General features: G+C 38.2%; 1 long non-coding RNA gene across 5 annotated transcripts in view; it reads right to left on the reverse strand.

The window, feature by feature from the left end:
* LOC132597339 (uncharacterized) overlaps positions 1–21,931 on the reverse strand; it is a 393,127-nt gene that overhangs the window by 76,237 nt on the left and 294,959 nt on the right. The window lies entirely within an intron of this gene.

Here is a 21,931-nt window from a genome sequence, read left to right on the forward strand (position 1 = left end):
CCGTGAGATTCTGATGTAACCTGATGGAGTTGTCCGGCCATCGAAGATGAACTTCCAGAGTGAAACAGGAAGTTTTAGCACGTGTTACCCCACCGCTGTGCTGAGGCAGAAGAAAAATATTGAGATCCTCTGAAATGGAATTAAACTTCCATATAATTTAGCTAGTTAGGTCTAAGTAAATGTAATTAGAGGTTACTCAGTGAAATTAGGCAACTGAGTCAAAATGAAGTATAATGATTTTTTTTCCCCTCTTTTTTTTGGTGCAACTTTTTTTTATGGTGGTAAGTGTTGAGTAGATGCAGGGCTGATTTGTTTGAATCATCCCTTTTGCTCTCTTTTTTTCCCTTAGGCTGTTGGTAACTGAAGCAGAAACAAAATACATTACTAGAACTGGAGGCCCTCGAACTTCAGTCTTTTATAAGTTAAGAAAATGAGGCCCCACGAGGACCTTCCCTAAGGTCACACAGCTGCTCAGGGCCAATCCATGAACTAAACTCAATTCTCTTGATTTTAAATAGGATATTTTTTTCACTATATTTGAGGTATATTTTTTTTCACTATGTTACATCACCAGTGATTCTGACATTAATTATCTGATGGGAGGCATTGCAGTCCATGCTTAATTTCTCAGTAGCTCAGAAAATTTCTAGTAAATCGAGTCCCAATTAAAATCTATATACCAAAAGTGGGATGGCAGATCTGTGAGATAACTATCCAAGCCGCAAATGCTGTCATTTCTCTCTTGAGTTAGAGTTGTCAAGAGCTGCACCTGGTAGGTTTCATTCCAAATGGTTGTAGTGAATTCACTTCAAGGTGCTACCTGTTCCTCTTTGTATAAGCAGAGTTGTCAAAACAGGAAGTCCGATTATAATAGGGCGACAAAATCAGCCTGAGGCTGCATTTGCATATCTGGTAACTTTAAATATAACATCCCTACAAATGAGAGCCTTCATAAAAATTTAGGGGGCAGAAACTGTGATTTTGCCTTCATACACAAAATGTGTTGATAGAAGGCTGATGGTTTAAAACAAAGCCAATATGCAAAAATATGCCAAATATCATTGCTATTGGGGTTGGTTGGAAATGAAAGATTCAGGCCAATGATTCTTTCCTGGAAGCTAAAATAAATCTGGAACAATAGAATATGATATTGGGTACAGACCAGAAGCAGTCACAGAGCTTTGGGTAGCCAATAAGAAGTTACAATAAACTCTGTCTCTAGCATTTCCAATCACCAGCAATCTTAGGTGATGTTGGTATATTGTTTTCCTGGTGTCTTAAACTTGAGTTTTACCTATGCATTTTGCTTTGACTTCTCCTGAAGCTACACATGTTGCTTCCATCTTCAGTGAGGGGGAAAAAAAAAGAAATAAGGTAACTCCTGCCTATGAGTAGCATTCTTGCAAACTCAGAAAGATTTAGATTGATGAATTAGGGTAGATACTTCTTTGCTGCCTCCCCTGTGTCCTTTCCATTCTTTTACATTTGGAAATTCATACCCACCCAATTTTAGCCAATACATTTAAGGTGGATTAGATCTACTTCCAGAAACGAGGCCCCATTGGTCTGAACCAGTCAGCACATCCCATGCCTCTGGTCACAATGATTGGCTCAGACTTGGGTTCATACCAGGTTAGAGATTCTGACCCACTGTGACTTCTGCAAGACAGCAGTTCTCTCCTCTCTTCTGGTCCTGGTGGTGAAAAGATACAAGGCTTAGAGCCATTTTGCCATAGTCAGATGAGCCAGGCTGGTGACTAAACCAATAGAAAAGAAGGAAGATATGATTTTAAAAAGCACTGATGGGACTTCCCTGGCCAGTGGTTAAGACTTTGCCTTCCAGGGCAGGGGGTGCAGGTTCAATCCCTGGTCAGGGAGCTAAGATCCTACATGCCTCGGGGCCAAAAAACCAAAACATAAAGCAGAAGCAATATTGTAACAAATTCAATAAAGACTTTAAAAAAAAATAGCACTGATGACCTAGCTTGAACTATCTAGATGAAGTCATTCTTCTGCACTTTTCAGTTACTCGATCCCCTTTTTGGTTTTGACAATTTGAGTATTTGTTTGTCCCTTATAACATAAAGGCCATTAAATCATCCATCACATACCAGATCCTTTAAGCAGACCCAAACTTCCCACCAAAGCATCCCACCAGGAACTGAGAATATCTTAGCCTTAGGACTTGACCCCATCTCTGGACACTTGTCAGACTTTACCTACCCAGCTTTTACCCACTCAGTGAGGTGAAGAATGTGTTAACTAACATTATTGTGGTAAACATTTCCCAGTATACATGTGTATCAAATCATCACATTGTATACCTTAAACTCACACAATGTTATATGTCAATTATATCTCAATAAAGCTGGGAAAAAAGAACAGACATGTCAGACACATATATAGGCACACAACAGCACATAGACCCATAAGAAATACAGATACTCAGTTGCCCTTAGGTATACCTCTCACAACTCAGAGACAACTGTAGTATGCAAACAAGAACATATGCCTTCAGTGATAAGGAATTATTTTTCTTCAAATAAACTTTGAAAATTTGTATTTGGGACTTGGCAAATTGAGCTTCATATACAATCATTATAATGGCAAAAAATCTTTACTATCCATACTGCTGTAAAAATATAAGGCTCAGATTAATTTTTATTTTTTTGAGATAGAAGTTTAGCCTGCTGACTTTCAGTGTTTTATCTTTTCAGATATATGTTACACATTTCCCTCTAAGACACAAATTCCTCTGTAAGGAAAGCTTTAGCTTTATCTCACAAATTTGGATAATGTAGTTTTTCATTAAATATAAAAATATTTTCTAACCATTTTTAAGCTAGGGTATTTAGAACTTATTTCATAATTTCCCCAAATATGTGGCATTTCAATTTAAACTTTGTTATTAATATCTATCTTAATTGCTTTCCATACAAAGAACATATCTTATGTGATTTGCATCCATTGAGCTACAGTATACAGTAAGTCCTGTACATACGCACCTTCAAGATGCGAACTCTCAAAGACACGAATGTGCATTTGCATGTGCAATCATGTAAGTTAGTTCAGGTGTCTGGCGTACATTGTCAAATGCACCTTGCCCTCCATCTTCTATTGTTGATGATCCTTCAGCTCTACTATTTCCCATGTCCTCTCTCCCCCTCCAGTCAGTAACTCTTCTTGCCTGTTGACTCTATGCCACCCCTGTATGACAGCTGTTGGACTGTACTACTGTACTTTTGGAAGTACTGTACAGTAAAATTAAAAATGTTTTCTTTATTTTTACGTTTGTTTGTTTTTTATGTATTATTTGTGTGAAAAGTATTACAAACCTATTACAGTACTGTATTACATAGCCGATTGTGTTAGTTGGGGACCTAGGCTAACTTTGTTGGACTTACGAACAAATTGAACTTACGAGTGAGCTCTTGGAATGGAATTCGTTCGTATGTAGGGGACTTACTGTACATCTCTATTGTGTACTCCTTTCTATGTATTTGTTACATTTCACTGTAAAAGGTTGAAAGACTAAAATGAGCTCTCATAATATGTAATAAAATCATAGAATTATATTTTCCAGAAAAATAAATACCAAGAGTGACAGACAGGCAGACCTGAGCATATTTAGATCCACAAAGTTTTTTAAAAAAGAAAAGAAGAAGGTTGGAAAAGTTTAAAGTCAAGTCAAAAGAAAACAAAAGAAATATATATACATATTCCTCTGTCCCTGAATATACATAGATACACAGGTATATTCAGGGACAGAGGAAGTATATTCATCCTTTACAGATCAAAAGACACGCTATTGGGTTAGAACTTTAAAATTATACCATGTATTACTTAGTTTTTTTTAATAAAATTCTCATAATTGACATATTTAGAATTTTTAAGGCTTAAAAAATGGACAATTTCTGGGAAGACTGTTAAGGGTTTCTTTAAAGAATTTTTGTACCCATTTTTGTTTGTTTTTTTTGTTTGTTTTGTTTTTGTTTTTTTGGCGGTACACAGGCCTCTCACTGTTGTGGCCTCTCCAATTGTGGAGCACAGGCTGTGGACGCACAGGCTCAGCGGCCATGGCTCACAGACCCAGCTGCTCCGCAGCATGTGGGATCTTCCCAGACCAGGGCATGAACCCGTGTCCCCTGAATTGGCAGGCGGACTCTAAACCACTGTGCCACCAGGGAAGCCCCTGTACCCATTTTTGGATTGGGTTGTTTGTTTTTTTTGATATTGAGCTGCATAAGCTGATTGTAAATTTTGGAGATTAATCCTTGGTTGGTCAGTTGCTTCATTTGCAAATATTTTCTACCATTCTGAGGGTTGTCTTTTCGTCTTGCTTATGGTTTCCTTTGCTGTGCAAAAGCTTTTAAGTTTCAGTAGGTCCCATTTATTTATTTTTGTTTTTATTTCTCTAAGAGGTGGGTCAAAAAGGATCTTGCTGTGATGTATGTCATAGAGTGTTCTGCCTATGTTTTCCTCTAAGAGTTTTATAGTGTCTGGGCTTACATTTAAGTCTTTGATCCATTTTGAGTTTATTTTTGTGTATGGTGTTAGGGAGTGTTCTAATTTCATTCTTTTATATGTAGCTGTCCAGTTTTCCCAGCACCACTTATTGAAGAGGCTGTCTTTTCTCCATTGTATATTCTTGCCTCCTTTATCAAAACTATGGTGACCATATGTGTGTGGGTTTATCTTTGGGCTTTCTATCCTGTTCCATTGATCTATATTCTTTTTCTGTGCCAGTACATACTGTCTTGATTACTGTAGCTTTGTAGTATAGTCTGAAGTCAGGGAGCCTGATTCCTCCAGCTCCGTTTTTCTCTCTCAACTTTGCTTTGGCTATTCATGCAGCTCAGTATCAAAAAAAAACAAACAACCCAATCCAAAAATAGGCAGAACACCTAAATAGCTATTTCTCCAAAGAAGATATACAGATTGCCAACAAACACATGAAAGAATGCTCAACATCACTAATATTTAGAGATATGCAAATCAAAACTACAATGAGGTATCACCTCACACCAGTCAGAATGGCCATCATCAAGAAATCTACAAACAATAAATGCTGGAGAGGGTGTGGAGAAAAGGGAACTCTCTTGCACTGTTGGTGGGAATATAAATTAATACAGTCACTATGGAGAACAGTATGGACATTCCTTAAAAAACTAAAAATAGAACTACCATATGACCCAGCAATCCCACTACTGGGCATATACCCTGAGAAAACCATAATTCAAAAAGATTCATGTACCACAATGTTCATTGCAGCTCTATTTACAATAGCCAGGACATGGAAGCAACCTAAGTGTCCATTGACAGATGAATGGATAAAGAAGATGTGGCACATATATACAATGGAATATTACTCAGCCATAAAAAGAAATGAAATTGAGTTATTTGTAATGAGGTGGAGGGACCTAGAGTCTCTCATACAGAATGAAGTAAGTCAGAAAAACAAATACCGTATGTTAACACATATATAGGGAATCTAAAAAAAAAATGGTTCTGAAGAACCTAGGGGCAGGTCAGGAATAAAGATGCAGATGTAGAGAATGGACTTGATCCAGGGAGGGGGAAGGGTAAGCTGGGACGAAGTTTGAGAGTGGCATGGACATATATACACTACCAAATGTAAAATAGATAGCTAGTGGGAAGCAGCTGCATAGCACAGGGAGATCAGCTCAGTGCTTTGTGACCACCTAGAGGAGTGGGATAGGGAGGGTGGGAGGGAGACACAAGAGGGAGGAGATATGGGGATATATATATATATATATATATATATATATATATATATATATATATTTATAGCTGATTGTTATAAAGCAGAAACTAACACACCATTATAAAGCAATTATACTCCCATAAAGATGTTAAAAAAAAAAGTACCTTTTCCCCCCCAGAAATAACCTAAAAGTCCTCAAGAAATATTTTCAAAATAATCTAAACTTTATTATTTTTTTCCTTCAGGGCTTTCACATCTCTAGGATGAGATTACCACCAAGGTCTAATCAGGCAATAAAAATTTTATGGTTATAATAAAGTGCAAAATGGAATATCAAGAGCCAAAAATGTATGCTCCAGAGACCAAGTATGAAGAAAAGTCAGGAAGGAAAAAGATAATTATTGCCTGAAGTCATAGAGGCAGGGCTCATGGAGGACGTGGGACATGAGCCATATCATTATGGTGGATATCTGGGACGTTTTTTTTGTTTTCTCCCCTTTTTGCCTGTCCAGTGCCATTCTCCCAATTCCGTTTTTCTTTTGGGAAACTTCCACAGTCCCACTTCATTCATTTGGTTTGGATGGGGACTGACCCCATCAAGTGCCCCCAATCCATGGGGTGGGCTCTGGCCTGGGGCTTGGCAAATACATAGATTTGTTCAGCGTGTATAATAAATTTAGGCCAATAGAGTGAAACATAAGACTTTTACTAGATCATTTGGGAAAGAGCAATTCTCTTTCTATTGGAGTTGCTAAGCTGGTTAGGATGAAGTCTGGAGCTATGGATGATGAAACTGATACCTCATAGAAGAACTTTATAGACAGAGACCCAGGACACAAATTCCTGACATGGTATAATGAGTTCTTAGGTCAGTTCATGTCTGGAGGAACTAGACATCCCCCTGGACTTTTCACTTATTCACAAATTCCTCTTATGGTTCAAGCCAGACTGAGGCTATTGTGTTCCTTATAACTGAAAGAGTCCAGACTAATACAGGTATGAATGTGAAATTGGATTAGAATAGGTAGAGAAAAACAATGAAGGCATTAAAATGAACCACTGTCCGTCATGAGCAAAATCAAGGTGTAGATACTGCAGCAGCAGTATCTACAATGGAGAGAAGACTGGAAATAATATGTTGAGGCAGAAAATGAAATAAATGTTCCTATTGTTCAGATGGGGCCAACAGATGGAAGACTTTAAAACACATTGATGAAAAACCTTATGCCATTGCTGTCAGGGACTCAATGAAGATTTTTGAGCATTAGCCATAATGATGAGATTAATTTATACCTCTATAGTATTTTACAACTTCCATAGTGACTACTTATGCATCATCTTTTTTAATGATCTTTCAAAGACATTAATATTATTATACCTATTTTAAAGGTAGGAAACTGGGATTTAGCGAGGTAACATAAAACATACTTAATATCACAACTCTGTTGTCTAAACCCTTCAGCACCTTTTTATTATTCTTAGAAAAAAACTCGAACTCCTTACTAGAGGCTACAAATTTCTGCAGGATCTGACCCCTCACTTCCTCTCTAGTTTTAGTCTACTCCTGGCCTTTTATACACTCCCTGCCTTGTCACATTGCTCCCAGATACTGTGTTGTCTTCCATTTCCTCAAAAGCACCAAGTCTTTCAGGACTCAGAGCCTTAACACATGCTGTTCCTCTACCTGGAGGAACACATAAGTAGTGGAAACATACCTGGTTTTAAACTTTGTAGTAACTACATTAAAGTAAAAAGAAGCAATGAAGTTAATTTGAACAATGTATTTTAAATATCTAAAATACTTTAAGATGTTATGGATATAAAAATTATTAAATATATGTACATTCTTTATTTTTCACACAATGTAATTGAAATCTGATGCGTACTTCACACTTACAGTGCATTATCAGTTTGGACCAGCCAAATTTCATGTACTCAAATAGGAATATGTGGGTAGTGACTACCATATTGGGCAGCACATGTTAAAAGTATTTATTTGACTAAATTTAGATTGGACTAAATCTAATTTCTCTCCTGGACACCAGTGTGTGGATTTAGCAGGAAAAGTAGAACAAATGCAGAACAAATAAAGGAGTTACATTATGTCTGAATATCTGCATTACAATGTGGGTTAAGACTTTCAACTCCTTCAGCCTCCCCATATTTACAAATCACTTAAAATATTGTCTGGTACAAAATAAGAACACAAAGAGTGTGAATTATTTTTATTATCTTTAATAGCAGGGACAGAATGAGGGCCCAAGTCTCCTGACTTCTAGCCAAATGCCCTTTCCAGAATCCCAGGGGGCCTCCCATGTTAGCAATATATGCTAAGAATACAATGTCATGGGTATCTGCCAGCATTATGAAAACTTGCACACTGGATTCTTGGTATTGTAAGATGTGAGATGCTTCAAATCACCTGCCTGCAAAACAAAATACTGAAAAACAAAACAATTTCATTTTCCCGGATTGACCTTTAATTCTATGCGTGCTGCTTCAACTCTGCAGCCCTGGCTGCTAAGAACTCTGATATTCTTATTAAAGATTCAAGATCAGGCTTGTGAGCAGGAAGCACTAGATGCCTGTCATGGATGAAAGTCGGTGTTGGGAGGCTGAGTTTGTATGTGAATGTACTCCCATCAATGAAAAGACTTAATGAAGTCAGAGATGAGCAGCATCCCACTAATGAATCAACTGAGAAAATGAAGACAAAATACTTCATAACCATCTTTTAATAACATCCTCAGAACTGACAACTGGGGGAAAAATGCATTTTCTTAAAACAACGACATCTTGGGGACAATCACAGTAACCAAATCAAAGCCAGATTATTACACAGAGGGGAGAGGATGATAGTGAATGGTTAAGTACCTAATTAAGTCTATTTTCTAGACATGAATCCCCAAGAAACATTTGTTGTTGCTACTCGCTAAATATTTTTTAAAGGTTATTTGGTCTCTCAGGAAACCTATCCTCATATTAATAATTCACTGAAAGACAGAGATAGACACAAATGCTTGATAACTGATGTGACAGAATCATCAGTAGCCAAAGTAGGACCTTCACCCACACCCCTCCACAGCTAGTATGCAAAATCCACACTTTCTCACTCTGAGCAGAAAGCACGTGAAGTGTGTGTGTGTGTGTGTGTGTGTGTGTGTGTGTGTGTGTGTGTGTGTGTGTGTGTAGTGGATCAGACAGGTACTATCAGCAGCAGAAAATGGTGATTTGATTTTTTCCTTTATCACAATGTAGTTGCTTATCTACTATTGGCCAGGGACTATGCTAGATCCTTAGGAGAGAAAACAAAAACTGTCCTGCCTTCTTGGCATTTATAGTCTTGTGGAGGGGAAAATAATGCATCAATAATTACATAATAATAAATAAACTTAATAATTTAGATAAGCACTTTGTTCCAAGACCTGTAATTGGTGCTTAAGATACACTATCTCAATTAATCTTCCCACTGCAAATGAACATCAAATTGCCTCTAAGGTAAGTGCTACAAAGGAGAGGAGCATGGTTTTGAGAGCACATAATAGGAGGCTTTAATCAATTTGAGACATCAGAAAGTGACAAATGAGCAGTGACATTCTTGTAAAAGTTTAACAACCAGCTTTCTAGGGAGAAAAGTGCATGTGTAGTGTTTACCCATTTCCATAGTATAAATACCCCCACTGTGCCTTACTTTAAGCTACCAATGTGATGTCACTGAAGGGGAATTGGGAATAAGTATGTACAGTCAGCTCTCTTTCCTCCTCATGAGCAGATGCAGTCTAGCTCATGCATATCACTGCAATGAGCTAAGATCTGCTCAGAGAAGACAGGCAGCAAATAGAATGTGTCCCATCCTCTCCCTTTGCCAGTGAGTACATACATCAGTTCTCTGACTCAGAGCCATAGATGGAGCTGGGGTATCTGCAGAGTCACCATAAGGGATCCAGCCACGCATAAATGCATATCTAGAATCTACCTGTAAAATGAATAGATGCCTTGCCTATATAAATAAGCTGCAAATTTTCATAAGCAATTACATATTATTATAATTAATAAAATAATAATACATTAAAGGCACTGGTAAGTTTATTGTAGCCTTTGTTCATAGAGTATATTATCAACAAGGAAATACAACTTACCTAATCCAGGAAATGAGACATTGATGCTGCATCTTGAAAATGAGTAAAAGTTTTCTCAGTCGTGAAAGGAGATAAGGACATTACACAGGAGGATCCTATTTACAGGTGGCACAGGAATCTATATTTTGTTTCACTAATTTATGCCCCGAGCTCCAGCTTAAGGTCTTTGGTTTAGAGAACAACAGGGGAGAAAATCCTGTTTCCAAATGAAGGATTTGCAACAGACGGTTTTTGTTGTGACTGCAAGCTAAATAATGCTTTGCTTCCTCATTTTTAAAAGTTTAGAATTAGTTTTTCTTAACATTTAAGATTTAAATCTGTGTGTGACAGCAAGAAATAAAGTCAAAGAGTAGAGTACATTCAAATGGCTGAGATCCTAACTGATTTCTGTATTTGATTTTTGCATAATGTTTAGCAAACCTAGACAGTCAGGCTTTGTTTAGACGGTGTTCTTAAAGGACTCTGCTTATGAGATTTTGTCCTCTTCAGGCACTACGGATCACTTCTCTCCTTATGCCTATATCTTTTAACTTAAAACATTATAAAAATGATGGGAGGTTTTTCTGAGAATGATTGAACCCACGAACTGGAAAGAAAATTTTATACAGTTTCTGTTTTGTAATATTAAAAATAGCTCGTTTCAACTTAGATGTCCTTCAGTAGGTGAATGGATACTCTGTAGTATACCCACACAATGGAATATTACTCAGTGCTAAAAAGAAATGAGCTATCAAGCCATGAAAAGACATGGAGGAAACTTAAATATATATTACTAGATGAAAGAAGCCAATCTGGAGAGACCTTCAAATGGTGGAGTAAGACATGAATCACCTTCCTCCCCACAAATACATCAGAAATACATCTACATGTGGAACAACTCCTACAGAACACCTACTGAATGCTGGCAGAAGACCTCAGACTTCCCAAAAGGCATGAAAATCCCCATGTACCTGGGTAGGGCAAAAGAAAAAACAGAGACAAAAGGATAGGGACAGGACCTGAACATCTGGGAGGGAGCTGTGAAGGAGGAAAAGTTTCCACACACTAGGAAGCCCCTTCACTGGTGGAAATGGCAGGTGGCAGGGTGCCATGGAGGAGAGTGCAGCAATAGGGGTGCAGTGGGCAAAGTGGAGAGCTTCCCACACAGAATATCAGTGCCGACCAGCACTCACCAGACTGAGAGGCTTGTCTGCTCACCCTCCAGGGAAGGTGGGGGCTGGGAGCTGAGGCTTGGGCTTTGGAGGTCAGATCCCAGGGAGAGGACTGGGCTTGGCTGCATGAACACAGCCTGAAGGGGGCTAGTGTGCCACAGCTAGCTGGGAGGGAGTCCGGGAAGATGTTTGGACCTGCCTAAGAGGCAAGAGACATTGTTTCGGGGTGCGCCAGGAGTGGGGATTCAGAGCACCGCCTAAATGAGCTCCAGAGACGGGCACGAGCCGCGGCTATCAGCGCAGACCCCAGAGACAGGCATGAGATGCTAAGGCTGCTGCTGCCGCCACCAAGAAGCCTGTGTGAAAGTACAGGTCACTATCCACACCTCCCCTCCCAGGAGCCTGTGCAGCCCACCACTGCCAAGGGCCCGTGATCCAGGGACAACTTCCCCAGGAGAATACATGGTGCACCTCAGGCTGTTGCAATGTCATGCTGGCCTCTGCCACGGCAGGGTCACCCCGCATTCCATGCCCCTCCATCCCCTCAGCCTGAGTGAGCCAGAGCCCCCTAATCAGCTGCTATTTTAACCCTGTCCTCTCTGAGCAAAGAACAGACGCCCTCAGGCGACTTACACTCAGAGGCAGAGCCAAATCCAAAGCTGAACCCCAGAAGCTGTGCGAACAAAGAAGAGAAAAGGAAATCTCTCCCAGCAGCCTCAGGAGCAGCAGATTAAATCTCCACAATCAACATGATGTACCCTGCATCTGTGGAATACCTGACTAGATAACGAATCATCCCAAAATCGAGGCGGTGGACTTTGGGAGCAACTGTAGACTTGGGGTTTGCTTTCTGCCTCTAATTTGTCTCTGGTCTTATGTTTATCTTAGTTTAGTATTTAGTATTTATTTATCTTTATTTAGTATTTAGTATTTATTATCATTGGTAGATTTGTTTATTGATTTGGTTGCTTTCTTCCTTTTTGTTTTTTTTATATATATAGATATATATTGTTTTCCTTTTTCTCTTTTTATGAGTGTGTATGTGTATGCAGCTTTGTGTGATTTTGTCTGCATAGATTTGCTGTTACCATTTGTCCTAGGGTTCTGTCTTTCCTGTTTTGTTTTGTTTTAATTTTTTTTTTTTACTATAGTTTTTAGTGCTTGTTATCATTGGTGGATTTGTTTTTTGGTTTGGTTGCTCTCTTCTTTCTTTCTTTCTTTTTTTTAATTACTTTTTTTTTTACTTTTAATAATTTATTTTTTATTGTAATAAATTTATTTTTATTTATTTATTTTTTCTCCCTTTTCTTCTGAGCCATGTGGCTGACACGGTCTTGGCACTTCAGCCAGGTGTCAGGCCTGAGCCTCTGAGGTGGGAGAGCCGAGTTCAGGACATTGGTCCACCAGAGACCTCCCAGCTCCATGTACTATCATTCAGCGAGAGATCTCCCAGAGATCTCCACCTCAATGCTAAGACCCAGCTCTACTCAATGACCAGCAAACTACAGTGCTGGACACCTTATGCCAAACAACTCACAAGACAGGAACACAACCCCACGCATTAGCAGAGAGGCTGCCTAAAATCATAATTAGGTCACAGACACCTCAAAACACACCACTGCACGTGGTCCTGCCCACCAGAAAGACAATATCCAGCCTCATCCACCAGAACACAGGCACCAGTCCCTTGCACCAGGAAGCCTACACAACCCACTGAACCAATCTTAGCCACTGGGGGCAGACATCAGAAACAACAGGAACTAAGAACCTGCAGCCTGTGAAAAGGAGACCCCAAACACAGTAAGTTAAGCAAAATGAGAAGACAGAGAAACACACAGAAGATGAAGGAGCAAGGTAAAAACCCACCAGACCAAACAAATGAAGAACAAATAGGCAGTCTACCTGGAAAATAATTCAGAGTAATGATAGTAAAGGTGATCCAAAATCTTGGAAAGAGAATGGAGAAAATACAAGAAAACTTTAAGGACCTGGAAGAACTAAAGACCAAGCAAAACAATGATTAACAACACAATAAATGAAATTTAAAATTCTCTAGAAGGAATCAATAGCAAAATAACTGAGGCAGAAGAATGGATAAGTGACCTGGAAGATAAAATAGTGGAAATAACTACCGCAGAGCTGAATAAGGAAAAAAGAATGAAAAGAATTGAGGACAGTTTCAGAGACCTCTGGGACAACATTAAATGCACCAACATTCAAATTATAGGGGTCCCAGAAGAATAAGAGAAAAAGAAAGGGAAAGGACAGCTCCTTTCCCTCACAATATTTGTTCTAGAACTACTTGCATTTAATCATCTTATGGGTGTGCCAGACTCCTTCTTACCTCTGGCTCTTTACAAATGACATTTGATCATAGACCCCAGAGAAATGGAAGACACCTTAGCCGTAGCCCCATATCTTCAACCTAACATATCAGCATTGGCAAATTATGACCTTGAGTTACTTTTATATAATACAAAGACAGAGACCCCACTCTTTTGCAGGGCAGACCAGTTGTCAGCAAAGTTATAAATATGGTCATGAGCACCAAAATCTAGTATCCTACAATTTTCATACATTTTCTCTAGTGTCCTAACTCTTTCAGTTCTGCTTTCTGGAGTTACTTAGAAGAAATCTTTTGCACACAATGTCATATTACTATATACTGAAAGTCAGCTCTCATATATTTTACATTAATGTTTATATGTAATCATAACTCTGTATGTATATGTGTAAGTTAGTGTGTGTGTGTGACTTTTGCATAAGAAGATGAGAGAAAGAGCTCAAGACACAAGGGAGACAGAGATGAGAATAAGCAGTTACATTCTGAGAGGAAAGAGCCAATGTTCTCACTTTATTATGTAATATGCTTTCAAGATCCTATATTCCTGTATAACTGATTCACTTTGTTATAAAGCAGAAACTAACACACCATTGTAAAGCAATTATACCCCAATAAAGATGTTAAAAAAAAAAAAAGATCCTATATTCCTCAGTCACGTCTTTGCGAACAAGGGTTCTCAAAATCTTATATCATGACCCACCAAAAATATGCATTCATATAATGACCCAGTATACACACACACACCCACACACCCCAAACACACATAGCACTTATTATCTGCAATGCTAACTCTCATGTTTTGTTTTGTTTTGTTTTATTCTAGTCTAGTTTATCTTTTTCAGATGCTGGTCATGACCTGCTTCTGTGTAACAACCAGCAATTTGAAAAACACTGTTCCAGATGAACCCTGTCTTCACCATGTACCTCTTAAAACATAGATTCAGGAAGTAAACCAAGGGTTCCATCACACTGTATCCATAATCACAAATCAGTGAATCCCACATGATCCAGCATTACATGGCAATATTCTAAAGCACTTGAGGTTCCTAACCTACTATAGTTAGCAGGACAGAGGACCAGGGGTGGGCTGCACATGTGGCAGGGAACAAAATAAGCAACTCTGAGATGAAGCCCACGTTTACTCGTTTCTAGGCTCAGTTCTCTCATTTGTAAAATAGAGAGAATTGTAGTCCCTACATTAGGAAATAGTTACAAGGATAAAATAAGGGAATATAGACAGTGTCTTTTGCATAACCCTCGGGGGGTATGCATGTACTCATGTGTATGTATACATATATGGCCTTTGATAAATGTGAGCATTCTTATCAACTTACTCTATTAAATAACTGAGCCATTTAAAAATATAAGTGAAAGTGAGCTATGTTTATGCTCCTTCCCAAAGTTTAAGATAAATTTTCCTTCCTGCTCAAAATAAAGGAAAATGAAATTTTGACAGTATGCTGAAGTATGGGTAAAATGACATGGTGCTTTGAAATTCTTCACAGAGAAAGAAAAAAAAATTAGAATAAAGTAAATGTGACAAACTCCCAGCAACTGTAGGATCTATATGAGGCTTTACCCATAATTCTAAATTATTCTAAATAATTATAAACATTATACTAGTAATTTTCTACTGTTTCTGTATCTTTGAAATTTTTCATAATAAAAAGTTTTTCTTAATTACCCAAAAATAAAATAATAAAGTCTTGACTGTTTCACAGTTAGATATGTAGACAACATATAAATAAAACTAGTTTTTAAGAGAATCCAGGAACTTTACAAAAGAGCTGGGAGAGGGATTTGTGCACAGAGTTCACAGCAAGAACAAAAATTAAAAGAAATCACGTGGTAAATCTAGTTTTTTGTCTGTTTTGTTATTCAGTTTGCATTTTCTTGAGAAAGAACGTAAGACAAAGCATCCAATCTTTAAGCATATTATACAGCATGATGTAAAACATCACGCTGCAGAATTCTGTCCTTGTGGAAATGACTTCGCCTGGAAATATATGAGGTCCTGTATATAAAGGGACATTTGGAGAAATCACTGCTTTTGATCTGAACTCTTACAAGAAGTTTTGGTTTCTCAAAAATGTGCCTCTTGGAACCACAGGAAAGCTTGATCCAAAGGTCTCTGTACTGTGTCCCACGGAGCTCCAAGGAATCCGTGAAGGAGGCTTACTCATTCAGTAATGTGGCAGACATTGATGTAACTCAGTGAACACAGATATGATTCCTGACCCACTCTCGAATGAAAAGGGGTGGGTTCCCTGCACCCCAATTGTTAATTATCTGCTGTAAGATTTGCTTTCTGAGTTAGTTGTCCACTATAAGATTTCTTTTAAAGAAGGGTTTTTGTAAAAATGAACCAACACTATTAAAAAAAAAAAACGGTTTATTCTAAACGCTTACTTTAAGATTAAAAACTTATGGCACAAAGAGAGAAACCAGATTACCTGAGGTTGCATCCAGCTAGTGGCAGGACCAGGACTAAGACTCAACGCTGCTCATTCCCAAGTGATTGCCTTTCTCACTCTCCCACTTTATTTTCCTGCTCTCTCTTTCCTTGGCAGAATGGCTTAATGGAAACTCACAGACTTGGAGCAAAAAGTTTGGAGTGTGAATTCCAGAAAATGAATTACATTTTCCTGGCCCCGGGTTTCCTCATTCATAAGATGAGAATATATGTGGTTTGGGAAATCAAATCAGGCAAAGTATTTTGTACACAATCCGTAAATTAAATTTGATATTCAATTACAGTAATTCTATACAGATGTTGACAATTATAGTCTGAGCCCCTAAGTCTTTTTACTGATATTCCTGAAAGCAAAATAATTGAGAAATGGAGTAATAAAAGCAAAATGAAAGGAACATAAGACACACCAATTTGTATATACATATCTTGGGTTGCACCCTGGCCTTGCTGCTTCCTCTGTGATGTCAGTTGAAAGAGGCCCTGTATGCAGTAGATGAGGCTTGAGCTCTAGAGAGTGAGATAGACTCTAGATTGGCTTAACTTCACTAATGCTGTATTGCTTCAACTGGAAAACTGTACTGAAAAAGAGCCTATTACACTGGGCTGCTCTTTGAGATGGTGTTTTTAAATACATTTAGTGTGATGTCTGAGACATAGGTGCTATTGAGTAAGTGCTCAATAATGACTATCTGTTATTTTTAACTCTAAAATATTAACTATTGTTAATTATTTCTACCTCATAGGATATCCATTCGAATTAAATGGACTAAGGATAATTACATATCCAATAAATGTCTGATGTATATAAGACATTGAAAGTATATTCTTTCCCTTCCTTTCTCTCAATGTGTGAAACCAGCTACAAAAACTATACTTACTGGAGAATTCTAAGGGGCATGCCATAAGTTCATTTTTCTAAGTCAGTGGCTCCAAATATTTAGTGTATTCCATAATCTTCTTGAGATTTATTGAAGAAAAAAAGCAGCATCCTTCGTCCCACCCCCTGTGGAGAAGGAGCCCAGAAATCTGATTTTTAATAAATAATAAATACAAATAGTACAAATGATGAGTTAACACTTCCAGAGTGGTTTAAGCCCCTGTAACTCAAAGTGTGGTCCTTGATCCAAAAGCATTGCCTGGGGATTTGCTACATAGAATCTTGACCACATTCCTGACATGCTGAATCAAAAGCACAGTTTATCAAGATCCCCAGGTGATTCCTGTGTATGTCACAGTTAAGATGTGTTGGTCTAATTTCTGGCTCTGAGGAGTTAGCTAACTGATGGTCACCTGGATCTCATTTGCTTCTTTTCCTCTAAGAAAATATCTTCATTATATTTCATGATAAATGTCAGCTTTACAAAAGACTGGAAGAAAAAAGAAATGGGCATATTAAGAAATCTCAACATTTCTAATGAGTTCTCTCAGAGATTTTGCCTATCATATTATTCAGTGTCTTTTATTTAAAATACTGCATAAGTTAATTTTAAGAGACTATTGTTTCTAAAATATCTCTCTCCTGATGATTTTAATTTTTATTTAAGAAAATAGGAGGGACAAATAATTAGGATATTTTTCATTGGCTTCATTGGCTGCTATCTCAAATTAAATTTGATATTCAATTCCAGTAATTCTGGTAGCCTAGATTTTGGGTATGTTAGTCTTCCTCACATTAGCATACTTCCAGCTTTTCTATTGTTCTTTCAAAGATTTTTTTTTTAACTTAGGTACAATTTATATACTGTAAAGTGCCCAGGCCAATGTATTTTTGCATATGTATACTCCCATGTAACCAATACCCAGAATAACATATAGAATATTATCATGACCCCATAAGCTTACCTTGTGCCCCTTCCTAATCAATAGCTACCAACTCCAACCCATTATTCTGACTTCTATCACAGATTACTTTTGGCCATTCTCAAACTTCATACAAACTGAATCATCAAATACACTACCCTCTGTGTCTGGCTTCTCTTACTTAATATAAAGTCTTTGAAATCCATGCATGTTGTTGTATTTACCACTGTTTGTCCTTGTTATTGCTGTGTATCATTTCATTGCATAATTGTATAACAATTTTTTACCCATGTTTCTGTTGATGAGTTATTTCCAGTTTAAGAGTATTATAAATAAAGCTGATATATATGTACCTTTATGCATAATTATTTTAGTGAATATGTATGCTTATTACTACTGGGTATATACCTAGGAATGAATTGTCCTTTTAATAGTCTTTTATGTATATGAGTAGGTTCTTTCTGACTATAAGTAGGTATACATTAGAATTGGAAGAAAAGATAAAAAGGGACAAGAAGGAAGAAACATGAGGGAAAAAAGGAATAAAGAAAACAATATAACAACATTTCAAGATTATGTGCTATGTTATAGGGGAAGAGCGCTGGGTAAGCAATCTGGAACCCTGAGATTCTTCTACTTTAGACAAATCACTTCTTCTTTCTCAAGGTTAGTTTATTAGTTTAGTTATCCAAAAGATGACTTGGTAGACTAGATGCCTTCAATGATCCATCCCACCTTGATAATCTGGGAATGTAACCAAGAAATTTTCTTTTCTTAAATGAATTACCTGGCTGCTTGAAAGGGGAATGCACTGAAGACTCTTTTGTGATTAATAAATTATAGGACAGTAGACTTCTAGAACTTTTCCTTAAAATGTTGAAAACTGCTTTTCCTACCAGGCCTATCTGTCTCTACTCCTTCCTAAATCCCTCTTCCAGAAAGAGATGTTGTTGAGCTAATTGATCAGAGCCCATGTATTCACTGGGCCACATTTACTAGAGGGCAAGGCCCTTGTGCCTTGTAGGGCAGAAACCCAGGTTTCCCCATCACTTTCTCTTTCTGTCTTGTGGTACAATAAACTCTCCTGGGCAGGGCCTGAACTCTGGGGAGGCTGGTCTGCTTGTTAGCTTCCATCTCCTCACCCCATGTGCTTGGTTGAGTAAATATATTCAATGAAACTGGTGCCTAAATGGGTGCCTAAATGTTCCTTCCCCTATAGGCATACTTTAGCCCATGAGTCCCAATCTTTAAATCTGGGGGGCGAAAGACACACCACTTTATCCCTACTTTATCACTTTCAACTCAAAGTTATCCAAGATCTGTGTATTAGTGAGTACTAAATTCTTGACTATGAACAAAGCATTTTTCTTCCAGTTGAGGGTTGTTATTCTTTTTTTTTCCTTTTTTCCCTTGAGTGAAACACTCCCTTAATAAAGAGTCCAAGAAGTAAAAAGGAAGAAACAGTGGTAGGATTACTCAGACTCCCTCAAGGCCTTCAGGGAGAGGAGATTGAGAGATCATAGAAATTCTATACCCAAGGCAGGCAAAAGTTGTACCAAGAAAAGAGAGTTGTTAAAACAACGAGTCGTGGGGAGAATCCTGGCATTGATTGTGGCTGCCAAGGAGCCACACTCCATAAACATTCAAACCACAAACCCCAGAGCCACAGATCATGAAGTTGCTTGGATTGGGATGCCTAATGGAAATAAAGGTGCTAAGGAGAGGCAGGGCTCTAAGAATCACATCACGCTTCCAGACTCACCTGTAGGAGGATGTGGCATGTCATAGAGTGCTGATCTGGGCACCTGCCATATGCCCCACCTGAGCTTTTCTCTTTATATAACACATTTATCTGCCTCCAACAGCTTTTATTTTTATAAGGTTTTATATGCCCACTCCAGATGTAGGGGGGAAATCAGATGTTTAGAATGATCAAGTCACCTACCCTAGAACACACAGCATGTGATGAAATTAACTTTAGCATTTGTCTGACTGAAAAAACCCACGAAATCTTTGTCATGACCAGCTAGCTCTATCTATTATTCTACAAATAAAGATTGTAGCTCAGGAAGCCTATGTGAGTTGTCAGAGTCAGGACAGAATTCTGGGGCTCCTGACTCACTCCTGGGTCAGCTCTAGTTCTACTGCTCTGCCTTGCCAAAACAAAGCAAAGCCCCACGTGGAGTTCAAGACATTTTCTGAAATGTTATGAAGGGATTGTTTATCATCTATCATTTAAAGACTCAGGTATTGGAGTCATGTTGTCTTGGTTTGAAACCTAGCTCTGCCATTTGGAGTGTCACATTAGCGAGTTAGTTTTTCTGTGCTTTAGGGTCCTTATATATAAAATAGGGAAAATATCAATCCTTTATATCTGGTGTTATGAAGGCTAAATGAGATAAGCAAGGTAATTAGTTTGCCATTAGATTGGACGTGTCATTCACAACACCATAAAGAGTAGACATTATTATTTCTGTTTTATTTCTGACTCATTATCAGGCAAGGCAGTTCCACTAGAAGATCAGATGCTTGGGAATGGGGAGGGTGATCATTTTTCCTATGATATGGGTCTATGCAAATACACTTCCCTGGGGACTGGGGTCAGACCTACATCTTAGATCAGAGCAAAAGTCCAGTCCATGTCTCATCCTCATAATTATTCAACAGGTTAATTCACTGCAGTGTGCCAGACCCTGAGCTGGGCTTCAAGACTCTAGAGATGAGGAGGACAGAGTCCCTTCCTGACAGTTCAACTCAGCAAAAGCACGTCAATGAAGACAGTGCAGGACAAGCCACCAGCAAGCTTCTTTGCTTTAGAATCTGATAGATCTCCTGGGAGGAATAGGAAAGAATATTCTGAGATGGAAAATCAAGCCTGGGAATAAGACTGAGGAACAGAACAAGGATTGCTTGTCCCTGAGAATGGCTCTTCTCTTCTCTGGGTCTTTGATCCTTCATCTGTAGAATGGGTAGATTCAACTGTTAGTGTTGCTATAAGAATTAAAGAAGAAATATTTTTGGCATGTAGCAAGTCATACTAAATATTAATTTAATAATAATAGTATACTTTAGGGTTCAAAACAAGAAAAGCCCATCAGAAAACTGAAAGTATAGCACTCCTACATGGAGGAGCTAAATAAACAGTTCTAACCCTAGTGAAGTGACCTCCTCTCCAAACAGAGCTCAGAGCTGCAGTGAGTGTCAGGGTCCAGTGCCTATGGTCCCAGAGAGTTAAATCCAAGACAGAATCAGCAGGTCTGGCAGAAAATGGAACACTTTACTAATCTCCAAGGAGAACACGTGAACCTTTAAGGACCCTGAAAGGGGAGGAAGAAAAGTTAAAGGATTGGGGTCATAGTAGCTTCTGAATGTGAGCTCAGATTCAAAGATGACTTTTACTTACTATTGTATTATCATCCTTCCCCAAGCTCTGGTGTGGTATGGGGAAGCAAGTCTGTGTGTGTGTGTGTGTGTGTGTGTGTGTGTGTGTGTGTGTGTGTGTGTGTGTGTGTGTGTGTGTACTTCCCTCCAGAAATGACATATGGGCTAAAGTCGTAGGAACACCAAAAAATAAAATATACACTTGGTTATAGGAGGTAAGGGAGTTAAATGGGGGAAGACTTTACAAGAGAATCACTTTTATCCACAAATACTGTCATAACAGAGACCACGTCAATCTAACTCACCAATGGACATTAGCAAACATGATGCAAACAAAGGTTAAAAGTGCTTGCACACTATAAATTTCTTCCTTGTGCCACATTCATAATTCTAAGACCACCATGGAACTGAGCTTGAAATAGCCTGCTAGAAATAGAGTCACAGATGTAGAAAACAAACTTATGTTTGCCAAGGGGGAAGGTGGGGGAGAGATAAATTGGGAGATTGGGATCGACATATACACATTACTATATATAAAATACATAACTAATAAGGACTTACTGTATAGCACAGGGAACTCTACTCAATACTCTGTAATGACCTATATGGGAAAAGAATCTAAAAAGAGTTTTATAAATACATATATATGTATATATAAAACTGATTCACTTTGCTGTACAGCAGAAACTAACACAACATTGTAAATCAACAATACTCCAATAAAAATTTTAAAGAATAATAAAATAAAATAAATAGGAAAACAAAGCCAAAGAAAGAAAGAAAGAGACTGCTGGAGGATAAGAAATCCCATAGAGGATGCTGAGGCACCAATGTGAACCACCTACAAAGTGTCAGACATGTAAGTGTGACCAACCTAGCTCATCCAGCTGCTGTTCAATCCACCAGATGAACACAGGT

This window comes from Globicephala melas, chromosome 5 (genome assembly GCF_963455315.2).
Source record: "Globicephala melas chromosome 5, mGloMel1.2, whole genome shotgun sequence".
Classification (NCBI taxonomy): domain Eukaryota; kingdom Metazoa; phylum Chordata; class Mammalia; order Artiodactyla; family Delphinidae; genus Globicephala; species Globicephala melas.